The sequence below is a fragment of the Epargyreus clarus genome, unplaced genomic scaffold (assembly GCF_041222505.1).
Source record: "Epargyreus clarus isolate Ecla_fem2 unplaced genomic scaffold, WU_Ecla_fem_2.2 ptg000032l, whole genome shotgun sequence".
NCBI classification, from domain to species: Eukaryota; Metazoa; Arthropoda; class Insecta; order Lepidoptera; family Hesperiidae; genus Epargyreus; species Epargyreus clarus.
In genome coordinates this window covers 7603925-7617099 of record NW_027332237.1, presented here as the reverse complement: position 1 = coordinate 7617099, position 13175 = coordinate 7603925, and the positions used below count along the sequence as shown (strand labels likewise).

The window sequence follows — 13175 nt, the reverse complement described above, 5'->3', positions numbered from 1 at the left end:
GCCGTTACTGGACCGATTTTAATAATTCTTTTTTTATTGTGCAGAGACGAGCTGGAAATTGGTCCCATTTAAATATGGCTAGGATCCATCGATAGGTTCTGGAGAAAATGAGGGGAACTCCTCCACCCATGTAAATATAACAGCCATAACTTCGCCGATTCAGAACCTATTTTAATGCCTTTAATTTCGTGTGTGGACAATTGCTACAAGTTGGTCCCATTTAAATATGATGAGGATCAGAGTGGGTAGTGGAGACAAAATGTATAACTCCTCAACCGATGGGTATAATTGAGTTTTGTTTGAAGATATTTGGTGTAGGTTCTAATTAAATTACAAAGCCAGTTCATCATTGACTATTTAAGGGTCTGATAATGTGGCTCGGAGACAAAATATGTAACTCCTCAACCGATGGGAATAATTGAGTTGTGTTTGAAGATATTTGGTGTAGGTTCTAATGAAATTGCGAAGCCAGTTCATCATTGACTATTTAAGGGTCTGATAATGTGGCTCGGAGACAAAATATGTAACTCCTCAACCAATGGGAATAATTGAGTTGTGTTTGAAGATATTTGGTGTAGGTCCTAATGAAATTGCAAAGCCAGTTCATCATTGACTATTTAGTTAGGTTAGGTTGGAACATATAAGACAATATAAAAATAAGCGAGCAGGGCGCGGCAGCGCCCTGCGAGCGGGCGGTTGCAATCAATGTAAATTCAGATCTTACCTTCATTCATGATCACGTCTATACAATTTTATATTGTATTAATATAAATGTTATTATGTCATCACTAAAAAGGGTTAAAAATTTTTTTTAACAAAAAATACAACTGACTTCTATGTCACTACAAAGTAAAAAATAATTCAAATAAATGTTGGTTTAGTACATATTTCTGAAGCATATTAGACACACTGTTTACATCGTTATCCAACGAAATATATTGAGCGCCGACTTCAGAAATATGTACTAAACCAACATTTATTTGAATTATTTTTTACTTTGTAGTGACATAGAAGTCGGTTGTATTTTTTGTTAAATTTTTTTTTCTTTACCCACAATATAGGACCGATTTAAATAAAATAGCAATTATGTAAGTTTTTTTTATAATATACGAGTAGAAGTAGCAGACGAGCATGTAGTCCTCCTGATGGTAAGTGGCTACTGCCGCCCCTAGACATTTGTTATCAACCCCACATATGGTTAGATAATCCTACCTGAGGTCGGCCACAGATGTGCCGCTACCCCTGAGGACTAAACTGGAACACCTCGGAACAGTATGTCTCCCTTACCACGTCCTGCAAACCAGAACATAGCAGCGTTTAACACTGCTGTTATGAGGCAGAAATAACTAACGTAAAGTAACTCCAACGAATCCAACGACATTTCATATGTAAAAATTCGTCAAACTATTTGTGCTACATGACATGCCAAGAATGAGACATACTTACGCACATACATATGCTATAAAAACATTACCCTCCATATTCAAGTATAAATAAATCACTTAACAATTTACCAAGTAAAATAGCAATCTGTAATGAGACAAAATATGTCAAGTATCACATTAATGATGAAAACCTAGTTAAGCACAAGTTTCCTCATGGAGAATATATTATTAACAGCCAATTTTCACGTAAATGAAACCGCGTAATTAATTAACAATGGTGTAATTTTACATCACATCCCTAATTTGTGAAGGTAATATAAATCGAATAAAAAGGATGTAATTAATTCGGCTATTTTTCTTCCTTTATTGTGGGTATTTTTTTGTAAAATCTAAGTACGACACTGACTATAAGTAGCTTATAGTTGTAGTATAAGCTTCGTTGTAGTCATAGATTAGTAAAGATTACTCACTCCTTACAAGAAAATGTACACAGTTTTGAGAATTGAAATAGTTGCGTAAAAAAGTTTTGCCACGTCTCCGTGCTAAAATGTCCCTAAAATATTTGAAATACTTATTTATTTACTATGTAAATTACGCAGTTTTATTTATTTATTCGTAAATTTTCTCTAAAAATGTTTTTATTTGTCAAGAATTCAATCATCATTGCGTCATTTGCGGCTTCATTCAATTTCAAGGCGGCGAAGTATCTTTACTAATCTATGGTTGTAGTATAAGTATAAGCTTCCTCCTAGAACTAAGTTTGAATACCTTATGTACGTACTTTTCCATACTAAAACCTAGAACAGCGGAGTTAAATAACAAAGAGTTCTACAATCTTATAGATATCAATCACCAAAACCAAATTAATTTATTAGCATATCCAAAATATGGCGTTGAAAAGAGCAATTGTTCTGAAACTAACCAAACAGCAGATTTTTAAAATGGTTTGTTTCGTATTTTGAAATTACTCATAGCATAGACGTTTTTAAAATTACAGAGAATATTTAATAAATAAATAAAATATTTCTATAAAATCGAAGTTCAGAATTACAAAGCAAACAGTATTAGTACCGTATTATCTTAAAGTTCCTGGAGGAATGTCTTTGGTAACATAATCTCTTGATCGGGATAATTAGCGCTCTATTTGTATTCTTGTCTTAGATATTGTAGTCTTAGATAATACTTACTTAGATATTACTATGAACATATATTAGGTTTCGAGCACTCTCGTCGGCTTTTCACGATTAAGTACGTTACTGTACTAATTATCTCAAAATATACATGAATATATCGTAATTAGGCTGTTTATGTTTAAATATAATAATTAATACGTAACCTTTATCCTAAAGTATCGTCGTCAACACATTAATGTCCTACTGTAGCACTACCATGAGTTTACAAAAGTATTACTCGCTAGCGACTGCGTAAAATAAATGTATGAAAAATTGTACAGCGCCTCTGGTTACTCGTAGAACTAAAATCCGTAGTGACGTAACTCGATACGTAAAAAACCTATCGAAATCAAATCGCTAGCGAATGTCATTATGATCTATTGCCATACAAATTCGGTCCCATGAGTCATTAATTTGACAGACGTTGTCAAGAAATACCGTAACGATAGTAGTTATGTTATTCACTAGCAAAATGACAATAGTTTTCTATTTACCATTTCTATAGTGGCGTTTCTATGCCAACTCATGGTAATGCTGCTGCTGGGTACGGCTTTACTCTCAAAGTGGGTTAGTTCATATTATGTCACTTCGCTGGCCAAGTGCGAATTGATAAACTTCACACACTTTTGAGAACATTTTTTAAAGAATTGTCAGAAGTGTTAGTATCGCGATGTTCTTCATTATCAAGCGTCAATTATGTATTTTCTAATAAGCATATAACTTTTAAAAATCAGACCCCAGAACCTCTGACCCCTGATTGAAGGACCGAGATTCCTCAGGTAGGAATATGAATCTAAGATTGATTACAGATGTCCATGGACGACAGTAGCCACTTACCATCAGGTAGACTGCATACTCGTCTGCTACAAAAAAACATTAATTCTATATCAAAAAAATAAATCAACTTCAAAGTGGTCAAATACCTAAATGCCTCCACAATTTTATAGCAATCGTAAAATAAATGCTACAACATACGCCTGCAAATGTTGAACGATAACTGAATTATAATCAGTACATCAACAGTACACAAGCGTATAGCCTTTTTACCACGCTTTTATTAGCTTGGATTGTATCTATGTAACGGAATCTTCGAACTCGATTTTTACCCACTTTGAACGGTCCGACTAATTTAAAATTTAGTAACCTTTAGCTGTTTTTTACATTATTAGCATAGATAAGTATACATATCTCACCGCCTTGTAATTGAAGGAAGCCATTAAATGGCTTAAACGGCTGACATTTCTGTGAGCCATTTAATGGCTATCATGGTGTAATTTACGCGGAACAATGCCGACATGCGCATTTAAGTGGTGCAAAAACACGAAATCGAAGAAATAGTGCTGAGGAATATCGTTTCATCCGTAAATTGTTTGTAATATTTTTCAAACACGAAAATACATGACAGTCACAATATCAATTGTCAAAACTGGTTACATTATCTTGTTAGGAGTGAGTAATTTTACTAATATATGATTATTAGTCACAAAATATAGTATTTACCTGCTACCGCTAGTAGCTTACGCCGAGGACCCGCGTGGCGGAGCGATTACCATACCGGTCTGACGCGCAAAGGGTTCCGGCTTCGATCCCCGGCCAGACAATACTGAATGATGAATTAGATATCTGTTCTGGGTCTGGGTGTTTGTGTCTTCGTCTTTGTGTGTGTCAATGGCTCCCACGATATAGGGAATCTAGTGTGGGGCTGTGAGTTTATAAATAAAGCGTTATTTTCCAAAGGGAGTAGTTATATGTAGATGGGCTGCAGTAATATTACTATCGGGTGGTTTGCATCGTTCCAACTCCAATATTATAAAGTCATCTCACTGTATTCATAGACGCTAATTTCCAAAATCACTTAAACTATTTAAAAGAAAATATTTAAGTGTACCATATTGTTGGTTCTGGTTTAAAAGAAATTTGAATTTTAAAACAGAACACAAAAATCATATGACAAAAATTTTGTAAAAAAAAATTCAAATAAATATTTAATAGTAATATGAAAACATATATACCAATGAATAAAAAGAAAACAAAAAAGTGCTGAATTAGGGCTCGTCCGGGATTCGAACCCGGGACCTCTCGCACCCAAAGCGAAAATCATACCCCTAGACCAACGAGCCGGTTGTAAGAAACGGTGAAATATTGTATTATTAAATATGTGATTCATATTACTTATACAAGTGTTCATGTAATATTCAAAATTTGCGATATCATTAATACTTTCCGATATTACTTTCCGAAAACACTAAGGGGTCGTTTACATTACGTCGGTCCGACAGTTCTACCATTCGTTGACTGGCAGATCTTTCTGTTCACACGCCCCTTATTTATGATTTTTTTTTCTTTTCCTTCTCGAAGGGGAAACCTTAAAAAGGTACCTGGTGCCGTCCGATGTACACGACGGTATGCGACCACACATACCGCCGTCCTTCCCGGGGTCGGCCGGGCGGTTCGAGCTCCCAATCTTACCGCCCGCAACACCGAAAGCCCCTTTATTCGCCTCTTACGATAAGCAGGAGATACTGTAGCCCTATATCTGGTCCCGGAACAACAGGGACAATTTAACAATCTATCCATCGCTTAGCGAAGGTCGATATTTGATAATGTCTTCATACTAAGCATGATTTCGATCTACGGTAAGTATAGAATGGATAGATTGGGTATTAACAATGGGCCTAAACAACAAGAGACGTTTTCTTCACATTATGCATATCGACAGATTGTTCATCTTTCTAATGTCAATAACGACAAGAAATTAAATAAATAAATACGAAAAATTTAATACATTTCAATGGATCAGTACTAAGTATACGAATACCAAAAGCAAAGAAACAGTTGGCAAATTAAATATTTTTGTCTACATATCTACATATCGCAGAGGTTCTCAAACTTATCTACTGCAAAATTTTCAGAAGGGAAATTTAGTATAGGTGAAACAGGACAGAAAATCGATATAGCGTTATAGACACAGTTTCACCCGCGTTTTAAAGTGATAATTAACTTGGGAGAGGTTTTTTACGCGGATCCCTAATTCTTTTTCTTAAATAATAGTCCTTCTTACTACATCAAATAACTGCCCATAAAAACCCTTTTAAATCCTCCAGCTGTTTCGGAGATTACCCAGAAGACACAGATATACAGACAGACAAACTAGTTAATAGACGGAACAACAGAAAAAAAAAATAATTATTTATAGATTTTTTTGTTATAAGCATCTTATGTACTTTTATATGCATTAGTAAAATGCCGTTATTTTCATCCTAGAAACAGACTTTAATTTTATTTATTTTCATATACATTCAGCATTCCCCAAATTTTCTTGGGTCCTTTAGCCCCTCTATGGTGCAGCATCCATAAGGGGGTGAACACTTTGAGAAACACTGACGCATCAGAATCACTGTCACGTTGACACGGAGCTCGTATTAAATTCCTTCACCACTCCGATTTGTCAGTTGTTCAGCGTAATTGAATTTTTTATCAGCAATATTGAATACTTTCTGAATGATGTGAATGACATGCGAGCTACGAATGGATTGATTTCATATTGTTAAAGTGAGAAAAAATAACCTTTATTCGGTCTATACATAAATGTATGAAGGATGTGAATATAGTTGAAACGTTTAATAATATAGAATTGGCAGACGAGTGCTCAGTCCACCTGATGGTAAATAGCTACTGCCGCCCATGGACATCTGTAATCCCCAGATAAGATTAGATTCCTATCTGAGGTCGGCTACAGATGCGATGCTATCCCCGAGGACTAAGTTGGAACGCCTCGGGTAGGCATATCACCTTTAAAACCGGAATACAGCAGCGCTTAACACTGCTGTTATTAGGCAGAAATAGGTGTGGCGGTGTATGAGTCGAACCAGAAAGGATTCATAATATTTTAATAACTAAACCAAAATTAGAATTAGGTAAAACTAAGAAAAACAAAGTAAAAGTAAATTCAAAGGTTGCCGTAATTACTTTCCGTGTGCAATTCATATTCGTCGAAGCTTAGAAAAAATCCAACAGAACCACATAAGTTCTGGTAAATTAGTCGAAAAAGTGGTCGGTTTTTGTCATGCGCTGATATTTTCATTGAAGGTGGTACAACCCTTTGTAATTCCACTCCGGCAGCACCACCGCCACACCTATTTCTTCCTCATAACAGCGTCGTTGGGCGTTGCTGCGTTCTGGTTTGAAGGGTGTGGTAAGGGAGGCATACTTTTCCGAGACGATCCGTATTAGTCCTCAGGGGTAGCAGCGCATCTATGACCGACTCCGGGTAGGAATATCTTATCTTATCTGGGGTTAATTACAGATGTCCATGGGCGGCAGTAGCCACTTACCATCAGGTGGACTGCATGCTCGTCTACTAATCTTATATTATAAAAAAGCGCTTAACACTGCTGTAATCAAGCAGGTGTGATGGTGTTGTATAAATCTAACTACTAAGGATTCATAATATTTTAACAACTAAACCAAAATTAGAATAAGATAAAACTAAGGAAAACATAGTAAAAGTAAATTCAAAGGTTGCTGTAATTACTTTCCGTGTGCAATTCACATTCGTCGGAGCTTAGAAAAAATCCAATTCAGAAGCACACAGCGTTCTGGCGTATGAGTTAGTCGAAAAAGTGGTCCGGTTTTGTCATGAGCTGACATTCTCGACGGAAAAATCTCCCTGATTTTGTGAAATTCAACCCTGGAACCGCATTTTAATAGAACATAGTCCTTTCATGCGGAGTGGGGGAAAAAGCGCATAAAGAACGAATTTTCGCATTTTTAGCGTATGTTTTTTTAGAATTACGAATGTGTTGGGTTTGGTATACTTATTTATATTTTATTGTTTAGTAAGATAATATTTTACTAAGAAATAATTGCGTTCCTAAAAATATTTTGTGGATAGCAAAGGCTCAAATTAACTGTGCTAATTCTCTATAGGATTACGGGGTTACAAATCCTTACTAATCCTTACTAATATTATAAATCCAAAAGTAACTCTGTCTGTCTGTCTGTCTGGTTGTCTCTACTTCACGCCTAAACCACTGAACCGATTTTAATGAAATTTTGTACAAAGATAGTCTGAGATCCGAGAAAGGACATAGGATAGTTTTTATCCTGGAAATTCCACAGGAACTCGGAATGGCGAAGCCGCAGGCAAAAACTAGTCAATTTTATTTTTCTGTGAAATGTCATAATATTAGTGCGAGCGTGATTTAGTGTTTGATGGGTCATCACTAGTGTCTTAAACTGCGTGCTTCCGTCCTCGTTGTAATACATAACAGCCACTAAAACTTTTTTCTTTTTTTTTTTATAATATAAGAGTAGCTGACGAGCATGCAGTCCACCTGATGGTAAGTGGCTACTACCGCCCATGGACATCTGTAATCAACCCCAGATAGGATTAGATATTCCTACCTGAGGTCGGCCACAGATGCGCCGCTACCCCTGAGGACTAAGCTGGAACGCCTCGGAAAAGTCTGTCTCCCTTACCACACCCTTCAAACCGGAACACAGCAGCGCCTAGCACTGCTGTTATTAGGTAGAAATAGGTGTGGCGGTGGTGCCGCCGGAGTCGAACCATAAAGGGTTCTACCACCTTCTAACTTGTCGTAAGATTTATGAAACTTATGAATAAAGTCTAAGTTCTCGCCGGAAATCGAACGCTGAACCCTCTCCGGGCTTACCAGTATAGTTATATCTCACCACTGGATCGTTAATTATAAAAAATATATAATTAAAAAAAATAAAAAATCGTACAGAGAACTTACATACACACACTTTCATGATAATTTCATACACTTTTCCTCCTACTGTCACAACTGTCACAACTCAAAAGTGTAGGACAATTTTTTAATCCGACATAATTACTACGGAAGTCAATTAGATACTTAAGTCAAGTTAAGTTGGCGACTACAAAGTTAATTAATGAAGTCTCCCCTTAAGCCTTTAATTGTATGGCGGTTCTTATCTTAAACAAAATAAACAGCAACCTTTGTACTCCTGTTATTTATTATTGGAAGTTAGATTGTAAACATACGGCCTGATATTGCGTACGTGGAAGGAGAAAGCGTGTAAAGAATTTTTCATGTTTTGTATGATAGAGTTATACGCTAGAATCCAGTTAGCTGGTTAACCGGGTTGTACTTCATATAAAGGTACAATTATTTATATTTATCAATCAATGCCAGTATAATAGCAATAAGAACACTACAATTAAAACTTTTTATTATAAATAAATTGCTATTTTGAACATATATACGTACATATGTTTAAAATAGCAACGAACATATATAGGTACACTGTACAGTATACACACTGTTTAAAATTAAATTTTAGTACCTATTTCTATATGTTCAAAACATTTTCCTTTCAAATTTTATTTTCACCCATGTCTTTTGCAACAAAATTTAAAAAAAAAAATATAAATCGTATCCATTACTTCCCATACATACTGTTTCATAATAATATAATGCACATACTCTTAAACCAGAACATTACATCTTGTTTTCATGCTGTCGTTGCCTATAATTATTCTAGCACTTACCTTGGACTTTTGTGTATTGTTTAATTTAAAATGTAAAGGTGTAAAGAATGTTGGCAACCTTTTAATAAATAAATAAATCAAGGAATTATACAGATGTTTTTATACACAATTTGCACCCGTGTATCTCATTTACCACTTACCTTGCAGGAAACCGGCTATTGGTTATTCAAAGAGCCTGCGAGCCTAAATTAATTAATCTGTCGTATTTCCCTTTCGTGTAAATTTTGATAAATTTAGTGTTATTGTTTGCATTAAGATTTGTGTCATAACATTTTGTAGAGTTCCTAAATGGACTAGTTTTTGGGAAATCTTAATAATTGTATATATTAAGTACAAAAAAATGCTTGGTTTTTGATATATTTCTTATTAGATTGAATTAGCAAACGAAGTCCACTGATGACAAGTAGTCACTGTATAATACTATTATGTAAATCTGTCGGCATACAACAAACCCGGTTATAAAAACGTAAAAATTGCCTTACGTAGGTGTAGGGGTGGCGGCAATATTTCCCTAGTCGCACCACTGATACTAACACCCTATACAATACAACTAAATACTTCAAAGCTATGTGATATGAATGACGTTTCCAAGCCCTCTCTTCCAAACAGATTATCAATGGAGAATTAGAACGACAGCCCAGAATTGAAATGGAATAAATAGCAGAGAATTCAAAGATATCGGCCCGAATATGCCACATAATAATTACAGACTTCCTACGGTAAAATTTCAGTACGAAAATGAATACGTTCATTCAATACATTCGACTTAGTTTATTTTTGTACCGAATTTCATAGAATCTACTCGCAATGTATTTGTGTTACAACACTGGTTTCAATCCGGTTTAAAAAGCTACTACTTTTTTAAAATAGGATTAGCAGACTGTCGCCTATTGACATCAATCAACCCCAGATGAGAGTAGATTCGTATATAAGGTCGGCCACAGTTGCGCCGCTACCTCTGATGACTACGTTGGATTGCCTCGGAAAAGTATGTGTCCCTCACCACACTTCTCATACTAGAACACAGCAGCGCTTAAAATTGCTGTTATTAGGTAGAAATGGGTGCGGCGGTGTTGCCACCGGAGTCGAACCTTCAAACTTCTGTTTTTTTTCACTCCTGATATTTCTAAATAGCTCGTTTGTTAGTTCTACATTATAAGAAAAATATATACCTATACGATTATAATATAGTAATATTTTATTTAAATTATCTTTTGTTACTTAGAGCCTATAAATCAGTTATTTCTCGCTAACATATCTCTAACATTTAAGTACGTTATACAACATCTTACACATAACGTAGTCTTCATTAGTGAAACAATAGATTCAACAATGTCAATTACCCAAGCATTGTTTCCATGTTACCTACTTACAAGTCCGAGTTTCTAAACAATACTCACATGTATTTGTAGTATTCTCATATATTGATAAGTAGAAAGCTAGGAACGAAAGCTAGGTACCACCGCCACACCTATGTCTGCCTTGTAACAGCGCTTAACGTTGCTGTGCCGAAGGTGGTGGGAATATCTAATCTTATCTGAGGTTAATTACAGATGTCCATGGGCCGTTACCACTTACCATCAGATGGGCTTCATGCTCGTCTGCTACTCTTATATTATGAAAACGAGCTTTTGCTTGCGGCTTCGCTCGCGTTATGAAGTAATATTTCCATCCCCTATTTTATCCCCTTGGGGGTAGGTCAAAATCCTTTCTTAGCGGATGCCTACGTCATAACATCTACCTGCATGCCAAATTTAGGCCCGATCCGTCCAGTGGTTTTGGCTGTGCGTTGATAGATCACTATGTCAGTCAGTCACCTTTGAGTTATATATATTTAGATATTAATGACAATGATGATGACTATAAACATATATACATAAGCTTGTGCCATAAACCGAACCAATTAAATATGAAATTCAATTAGCACACGGCTAATATATACATAGAACATCTATGTATATATTAGCCGTGTATTAACATTTATGTAAATGAATTATTACTGAATGTCCAATACCATGATTCAGTTATTAGTGCGTACGTGAAACACTTAGGTGGTTAAAGAGTGGATCCAAAAAGTGCGGCTTAATTCAGGGTTTTAAATCATCATCATCATCATCATCAACCCATTACTGTCCTACGGGTCTCCTATCAGAGTGAGAAGGATCAGGCCTTAGTCCACCGCACTAGCGTATTGGTAGACGTAGGCTTAGACTTCAAATACCTTCGAGATTACTTTTTTTTTATAAATCTCAGGTATGCAGGTTTCCTCTCGATGTTTTCTTTAACCGTTTAGCAAGTGATAATTAATTTCTAATACGGACATAACTTTGAAAAATCAGAGGTGCGTGCCTGGGATTTGAACCTCGGACCCCTCGATCGAGAGGCCGAGTTTCTTAAGTAGGTAGTTCTTAAGTAACTAGGCTATCACTGCCTTAAGGTTTTAAATATAAGTGTGTAATTGTGTGATCAAAATGAATTTGAGAATTCAGAAATAAGTGTAGCGGTGATGTATTCAAAGTCGAATCAGAAACGACGTGACGACTCGCTTATGGGAGCGATCATTAAACCGGTCTTACGCATAGAGGGTTCCGGGATCGATCCCCGGTCAGACAGATATCTGAATGAGGAATTTAGATTTCTGTTCTGGGTCTGGGTGTTTTTCTATCCTAATCCTAGCGTGGGGTTATGAGTAGACAGCGTCATTTTTAAAGGATTTTACAACATTTTCTTGAATTATATTTTTCCCCTATATTATTACACCGTCGTTATCACACATGTCCAATGTTGAACGCAGATCGAGAGGAAACTCTGAGAGCAGAGTGAGAAAGGATAAGGCCATACTTCACCGCGCTAGCAAAGTGCGAATTGGCAAGCTTTTCCTTCAAGACCTTTTTTAAAGAATTCTCAGACGTACAGGTCTCCTCACGATGTTATCCTTTAATGTTAAAGTTTTTTAGAAAATTAGGAATTCGTAACGGGGATTCGAACCTCGGACCGCCTGATAGAAGACGAATTTTAAACCGCTAGGCTATAGGTCTAAAATTTATACGCTACTAAAAGGTTGCTTTCTCAGGATTATTTAATGTTAACATTGTTATTTTAAATCTGCCTTACAGGAATACAACACACATTCTTACACGCAGGTATAGATGTAAGTTATTGTTATTACGAAATTTCAGGTGATTCCATATATTTTCTTACAAGAGTTGGTAAGTCTTGATAAATATACATTGTATCCCGTTCAAATAGTTGTACGACCGTGTGCGAGTGAATAACAAGTGATAAGATGACGTTTGGCACGTTAAAATGATTTGTTATTTTTATAAATATATTTAATGACATATTTCACTACAATAAACATTTTATTGCATTAGCAATGGAGCGGAAACGAAACGCTGCATGACGTGATTGTAATGTTCAACTCTCATTCATTCATAGCTGTCATTTTAAAAAATATTTTTAATCTGTTCTACTGTTTCGAATGAGATGCTTCTCTTGAGACCGGTATCAAATGATACGCACTTGATACTAATTTATTAATTAGCGACGCTCTCAAGTCGCTGATCGCAACTTAAGAGCGACTCAGTTGATACGAACTTAAGATTGATATTGAGATCCATCTATTAATACGGCCCTAAGCACCGACCGACATTGGAATTGTCACATATAATTTGAACAAATGTAGAAAATTTATTCAAGAGGAGGTGCCACCAACGTAATTTATAGTGTGAAGTAGTTTTTGCGTTTTGGTGGCAGAGTGTGGATCCCGGCTAGCTTACATGTTGACCAAGATGGTCGCTATGAGAGCTTTGGGCTTATATCTGTGACCGGCTTCAGGTAAATCCCTTAATCTATATCGAGCTGGTAGCATATACCACTTACTATCAGGTGTACTGCATGCCTTTGCTATACAGACACTGATTAGAAATATAATTTCATCATGTGTCTGCTAAAAAATAATCCTTTTTGAGATTAATTACAGTTATCCGCGGACTGCAGCGACTAGATTGACTGATGTTCTTGTAGTAGATATTTGACCTCTAAACATTGTTATTAACCACAAGAAAACACACTGAGATTATT

General features: G+C 35.9%; 1 protein-coding gene and 1 non-coding gene across 2 annotated transcripts in view; one reads left to right on the top strand and one right to left on the bottom strand.

Annotated features, from left to right (window-relative positions):
- The window catches only part of LOC140754963 (UDP-glycosyltransferase UGT5-like), a 128797-nt gene that overhangs the window by 41895 nt on the left and 73727 nt on the right, over positions 1–13175 (top strand). The gene's annotated exons all lie outside the window — the stretch shown is intronic.
- On the bottom strand, positions 4606–4677 carry TRNAP-UGG (transfer RNA proline (anticodon UGG)). Its single transcript has one exon. It is a non-coding gene; the product is annotated as a tRNA-Pro (tRNA).